General features: G+C 41.6%; 1 long non-coding RNA gene across 1 annotated transcript; it reads right to left on the reverse strand.

Moving 5' to 3' along the window:
* Positions 1-434: 434 nt before the first annotated feature.
* On the reverse strand, positions 435-1,216 carry LOC139433037 (uncharacterized). The gene is made up of 3 exons (XR_011642612.1): positions 1,090-1,216; positions 658-718; positions 435-545 (listed from the first exon to the last, which is right to left on the reverse strand). It is a non-coding gene; the product is annotated as an uncharacterized lncRNA (long non-coding RNA).
* Positions 1,217-7,405: the final 6,189 nt, after the last annotated feature.

The following is a 7,405-nucleotide window of genomic DNA, read 5'->3' on the forward strand; positions in this document are numbered from 1 at the left end:
CTAATGTTGTCTTTATGGCTTTCAGAAAGGACAGGAGACCGACAGGATATGATGATGATGATGATGATGATGTTAAATGTGTTGCTTTAGGAACATCCATTGCAAATACATGGAATTCAATAAACATTGAATAGCATATCATGCAGTTTGTCGGTGCCTTTTCCTCCGTGTTGTCCTGGTTTGCTGTGCTGCCTCCTAGTCGCCACCATGGTTTGATGTGCTGCCTGGGGATGCTCAAATCGCTCAGAGAAAGGAGTACGAATGTACGGCTTCCCCACTGACACAGAGCGGAGGAAAAAATGGCTGGCTCAAGTCAGCAGGAGCAATTTCACGACCAACAGCAACAAAATATGTGATTTATATACAAACACTGCATTTGCACTTTTTCACAAAACGAAAACCACACCATTGGGAGAGCTTCATGTTTTGTTTAATACAAAAAAACAGGGAAAGGCTTGAAAAACACAGAGTTGAGACTCAGGGTGCAGGGTGAGGGTCTCAGTGCAGGTATTCAGGCTCCATTGAACCCCCCTCTGGTTCTTGTGCTGAGAGAGGGAGCAACAGACAGGAGAAAGGGTTATACACACCTATATAGCACACCTATTGCCTTGGGGAGATAACGTGTTTACTTATATAAAACAGTAGTATTAAACGTACCTTGTGTTTTCACTCTCACTTAAGTCCCTCTCCCTTTGCCATCAGTCCAGAATCAGCTGGGCTGCAACATTATACATAATCACAAGGACACAATATGGCTCTGCTAAAAACACTCACTCTTACACGCACCAAAGTTATATTTATCTAATATTTAACTCCCTCCACCCCCGCATACAATCCCGTTTAGAAGCCCCTCTTCTCTAATTCAACATGTTGGACGAAATGACATTAAGAGAACGGAATTTACAATTAAAAGGCTGTTCAACGTGTGTTGCTAACTTGCTTCGGTATGCTAGCTTAATCTGTTATCTGTAAACGTTCCCTAAATCTACTAATTTAGGGATAATCCACTGACATCCTTTAATACACATGTTCATTTGAATCAGATGTACTGATAATATCCGCAATATACATCTTTAAACTTCTTCTTACCTTTAAAAGTCCGTCACGAACGGTGTATTATGCTGCAACTCCACAGCTCTGCCAGCCTTGGCGCTAACTTCCGGGGAACGATTGAGAGGCTCCACGATCCGCCATTGCTGTAAAAAAGTGGTCCATTGGAGTGAACGGAGATGTCGTAACTCTTCTATTAAATGGCTCTGCTCTCATCCAAAGCCAAAGAAAAAAAGTCGAAGCTTCCCACTTCACTTTGCAGCGGAAACTCCAGTTTCTCTGCGATGTCCTCCACCCTTCTCGTCACGATGCGGCGGGACAGCGGGATGTTTTCAAACGCTTCTTTTTTTCTCTGGGCATAGCAGTGCTGCAGACTCGACCATGCACTCTTTCAAAAACTCCCCCTCCGAGAATGGCTTACTGTTCTGGGCGATTTTGTGGGCTATCACAAAGCTGGTTCTATTCGCTGCATCTCTGTCTGCATGCAGCTTTGTAAAACAGCCTTGTTGTTTTTCTAGCTGTGCTAGTAAATCCGTTGATGTCCGCGCTGGTTCGGCATCAGTCAAGTTTTTGTATTTCGCGGCATGTTTCGTCTCGTAATGCCGTTTCAAATTGTACTCTTTAAACACGGCGACATGCTCCCCACAAACCAAACACACAGGTTTACCCTGACTTAAGTAAAGAAAAAATTAGTAGTCCATATTTGTTTGAAAGTTCTGCTTTCGGCATCCACTTTCCTCTTTTTGCCATGAGCCGACATTTTCGCATTTTTCAGGGGTGACAAGGAAGGTAGACACGCATTTCACGTGCACAGTTGACGTGCACGATTGCGTGAACTGTGAGAATAAATGGGCTTCAAAATAAAAGCAATGCGGTTTTAGTCCACCCATAATATAATTAGAAAATATGTTTTATTTTCTAATTATCATGTAATCTTTCGCGGGCCGGTCAGAATCATCCCGCGGGCCGTATTTGGCCCGCGGGCCGTACAATGCCCAGGTCTGCTCTAAGAGCTTCTTGGATTAGTACATCACTCACCTCAATAAATACAAGTATTATAAAAGGAATGTTTATTTCTTGGGGGGATCCAGCTCAGCAGTTTTAACACATGTCCTACATTAGGCGACAGAACACACACTGGGAACAATCCTTCCCTGCATCACAGATGTTTTTTTGTTCGTGCTATTTGAGGACTTGTATATTTGTTAGAAGGGCTTTAGAATGTGAAGTTGGGACGTGAAAAAAACAAAGCTTTCCATTCCAAATGACTTCACTCCATATTTCCTGGCGCACCTGCAGTGTCACAGCTCAATGATGACTAAATCCCAAAAGCATGACTCAGCAAAGGCAGTTGCAAAAAACAAACTATTCAAGCAGTCTGACAAAGTAAAGGGCTAGGCTAAATCAGAGAAAAACAGGCAATGGTCAAATCACAGGTTAAAGACAGGTTCTGGATCTGGCAGCAGACCAATGGAAGTGGACTGGTATACCATGGAGCTGATTATGGAGTGGAGAGGATGAGCAGGTGAAATGGATCTACTGATTCGAGGGCAGATGAATAGGAGAGGCAGGTGAAGAGAAGCAACACGCTGGTTACTGCGGGTGGTTCTCACCCTGCCATCTTGGTATTGCTGACTCCACCAAATGCAGCATAGGGCAAAGAGTTAAAGCTGAGGCTCAGCAGAGCAGGCAGCTCGTAGAAATAACTCTAAGCCTTAATATTACTTAAATCTGTGAGTTATATACAGATTTACAGACAGGGAAATTAGCTATGGAGATGCATTTGCAATTGTGGCACTATTGGAGATAAACTGGACAACAGCCAAATAAAAGAAAGCCAGTATTCATGTTTTATCTCACACTTCTGGTCATTTATTTGTCAGGATAATGGCAGGGTTATACATGAACACCTAATTAGAAATGCTAACGACAGTTATTGCACACATGTTTATCATTACAAGATGGATCAAAGGAAAATATGTGACGATTGGGGATTATGACTGATTTGGGATATGTGCTACAACGTTGACATTTAAAACTGCTGTTCTTAATAAACACTTTCCAAATGTGGATACAAATGCATTTAAATGTTCCACTTTTGGTGCGATGGAATGCAGATTTGTGGGAAGGCATTGAAGTCATGCATCTCATGGACAGCATGTCTCTTCAGAGCAGCCTGTTGACTACTGAATGTAACCAGAGGGAGCCATGAGAGGAAAATGGTGCCGGTACTTAACGTTCCAACCTGAGCATGGACTAAAATAGCATACGACATGGTATAGTAATTATAGTTGGAATCACCAAGGGAGTGACGGAATTGTCTCTACAGCCCAAAGTCTAAAGACCTCACACATCTGCTTTGAAAGACAAAAGAAAACAATGAAACTTTTCTTTCCAGTCCATATGGCCAATTAGAAGAGAAATCCTTAGTGAGTTTCACCTTAATTATTTCTCTACCTCTTGCAATGAATGGAATCATTTTACCGTAAAGGACTTCTAATCAAGGAAGAACATGTCATATCATAGCTATTTCTGGCAGGAGATGCTGCCCTCCCTGGTGTAGAAAGTGCAGATGCCTTAGTGTAGAAAGTGCAGATGCCTTAGTGCACCTTGCAAAAGGCAGCTGGAAAATCCACTTGTTGTGCCTGTGGGAATGTTTTATGAATAAATAAACTCATCGTCAAATACAATCCCTGGGTGCTTTACAAAGCAGCCTCTTCATGCGAATAAATGATTTTGGTTCACAGGACTGAAATCTGGAGAAGCAAAAGGCCTTCAGCTAGCATCCATTTAGTTATTCCTCTGTAATAAGTCAGTGACTTACTTTTGCTTCGCCTCAAGGACTGTGCCATATCATAAGCATCTAAAGCATATACACAGTCCTTGTATAAGACCCTGTCTCACATATCACATCTTAAGAGGCTTTGAGTGTGAACAGTATGGCATATGTCATTATTTAAAACGTTTGGTCTAAAAAATAGTCTTATTGCTTTCTTTGAAATGTAACTTAATCGTCTTAAAGGTCCCATGTCATGCTTTTCCGGTTATCACCCGTCCCCTTGTGTGTTATGTAGGTTTTTCTGCATGTAAACGGTCTGCAGTCACAAACCCTCAAAGTACACCCTGTAGGGAGTAAAACTCTAACACAGAAAATACCTGTCTGTGCTGCCCCAGAACGCCTCGTTGGGGAATTCTCTTTTTCCATTGTTTGCTTCCTGGGTTCTCTGACGTGTGAACACCCAAATCAACAACAAATGACCGGATTGGCTTAAATGGACCAATCCGCGGGGCACCTCACACACCAGGATCCCTCGGCTAACTAACAGGGAGTCCCATTGACTTGCATAGAGCTCCCTGAACGCTGGTAATAGACGAGTTGGGATGGCGGAGAAATGCTCTCCGCAGACCCGTTCTCACAGCGTTATAAACGTTTTTCTTACTCAATATCAAGCCACACTTATTGTTTTCACTTCGGCTGTGAGTGTTTGTGTGTGCTCAGGATGAGTTTCGCTGTGTCTCGCTGTATCGCCGACCCGGAAACCTGTCCGCTCCTCGCAGCAGTTCGCAGCAGCGGCGAGCAGCAACGAGCCTCGCAACGAGCCTCGCAACGTCCCGACCAATCAGAGCACACTGGGCTCACAGGGAGGGTGGGCAGGAGCTCCAACAAGGCGTATAGGACAGAGAGTGAATGCCTGGTGAACACACATACTTTACAGAGATGCTGTATGAGAAACCAATGTGAGTTTGGAAAATTGCACAATTTAAATCTATTCTAGTTAGACCTCAACAATGGAAATATGATCAGTAGAAATGGCCACGACATGGGCCCTTTATAGCTATAACTGCATCGTCCTCGCCTGGTCCGGAGGCTTGTTCTATTTTCCAGTACTATATGACTATGAGCAGGTGCATTTCAGTTTAGCATAATTAGGTTGAAAATAATGTAATATGCTGCAAATTGCTTTTTATGTTTATTTGAAATGAGGCTAAAAGGAAGAGTGCACACTGCACTGTGGTCGATTTAATTAGATCTAGTGGAGGCAGTTTATTCCTGGCATTTCTGGACATGAATTCCATATAAAGTTTTAAAATATTGTAATTGTAGTGTTACCCAAGGGTATGTCGTTTCCTGGACTAGTCCTTTTAGAATTTACGAATACAGACCTTATTTTTAAGCTCTTATCTACAACTTCTGTCCTCAACCCCTCCCATCGGACAAGCACCGGCATATACACGCGGTACAAACAGTAACCTGTATTATTCATGAATTGACATCCATATTGTGTGATTTTGCCTGTGTTCTTTGCAGACTGCTGGGCATCTCAGGCCTTTTGAGATATTATTAATCACTAATATAAGCCATAGCTAATGTTCACTCAAGACACTAGCCACAGTTTTGTGCAGAAGCTAAACTGTTAGCAAAGGTTCTGAAACACTTTGATACAGGCTCTCTTATTGATGATATAGTTTAGCCATTTGCTAACTACTAAGCCCTAAACCTCTGTGGTGCAGCGGTGATTGGTGGTCTCAACCAGAATGCTACTCTATGAGAGAAGAGGAGCTAATGTTGCTACTACTTTAGCCCTGTACTAACCGCTAAACCATAGCTACCATAACTTAATCATGAGGCTAATGTTTGCTCAAGACACGAGCCACAGTTGTGTGTGTGGAAGATATTCTTTAACCCGGAGGGATTTGCATGACCATTTGCATTTGTTGAACAGCCAATCGTAATGCTTTTCTACTGTATATTACATGTGATTGTGTCATGTCACAGTCTCTAAAGAAAACAGAGTCAAAAGGAGGTGTTGAAGTCTAGTTCCTTCTCCGACCACATTACAATTTGCTAAAATTATATTATGGATTTTTTCTCAATGTTCCAAAAGTATGTTTCCTACCCCAGTTTGGATCTAGAGTTAACCTGCACATCTCTTTCTTTGTAATTATTGAACAATTAATTGGTTGAAGAATAGGTAGGATTTTAGTCGACCCATAATTCCGTTGGTTCCATTCAGCTATGTCATCAGCATTTATTTCATGTGAAAAGCAAAAGTAAGGCAGATTCATCTCAGTTTCATGTTTGCCAACTAGTTTGAAGAACTACTGAGTGAAACCAAGAAGACTTTTATACGTATTGCTTTCCAAATCCCTCATGCTCTATACGTGAGGGAAATCTCAGCGACAACTGTCTTCTTTTAACCTCTGTCATCTAAAACCATGTTAAGAAAAAAGAATGGTTCCAAGAGCTGCCTTGTCATCTATATCTGTGGACAGCACGGAAGATTTAGTCTTTAATTACATGTCCTTTTTCCTCTGCCAGTTGGATTTTCTTTCTTCATGTTGTTTATTTTTTCTGGCGTTTTCATAAGATTGACTCTCAAAGTCTTTTTTCTACCATTTCACTAGACCTGCGAGTGTCCTTGAATGCAAGCTGCTTGTATGAATGAGCCATGTCATTTATGGGATAAAGAACAGGAGGAGAGACGTTTAACCTTGCACTCCTCTCGTCTTTTTGCAATCTAACCTCACGCGCTGTAGGTCTCAACTTGCTCAGTCTGAAATGTAACGCTCGGTGCATAGCAATGACTCTCTCCTCAGTTGCTACTGGCCCATGCAATCCCTCTCAGTCATTCTTCATTACACAAGAGATGGAGGGGCTCATCCTATCCCCTATTGCGCTGCCTCCTTTACCAGCCGCGGTATTTAGATGGTCTCATCTCTGTCTCTCTGTGGCTTTCATCATGAGAAAGTTGTTTGAGTTTGGAATGCACATATAAGCTCTTTTACTTTTCTTTAAGTAGTATTCAAGCAACCATTTTCAACTGATTAAAAAACATTCAACATTTTTGAAAAAGTAGAGCATAGTGCCATTTTGGGGACTCTTCAGCTGTGGGTTAATACACATTTGGTGCTTGTAGTGAGTGTGTACAGAGGTAGAATAGTGGAATGGAATTCACTCAAAGTAAACTAAATGGTTCGTTGTAATGAAGAAACATGTCAACCAGTGCAACAATACAGTTCTTTGCTAAATATCCCAGACATTCTTGATCATCCTCAGGGGAATATGAATGAGTGAATCAAACTTCATGGCAAGCCATCCAATAGTTTGACATATTTCAGTCCTGGACTACCGACCTACATTGTAGTTTATTGTTTATTTAATGATCCAACCAAGTATATTAGTCTAATTTCTAGAAGTCTTGTTTTTAGACAATGTATAAAAAGATACAAACACTTTTCTCGTAACAGACACGGCAGTACAATCAAACATAAAAACCCTAAAACTGAATCCAGCACAGTGTAAAAATAAATGTATTGAAGAATTCTAGGATACTAAAATGAATGTTTGACATCG

This window comes from Pseudochaenichthys georgianus, chromosome 3 (genome assembly GCF_902827115.2).
Source record: "Pseudochaenichthys georgianus chromosome 3, fPseGeo1.2, whole genome shotgun sequence".
Lineage (NCBI taxonomy): Eukaryota > Metazoa > Chordata > Actinopteri > Perciformes > Channichthyidae > Pseudochaenichthys > Pseudochaenichthys georgianus.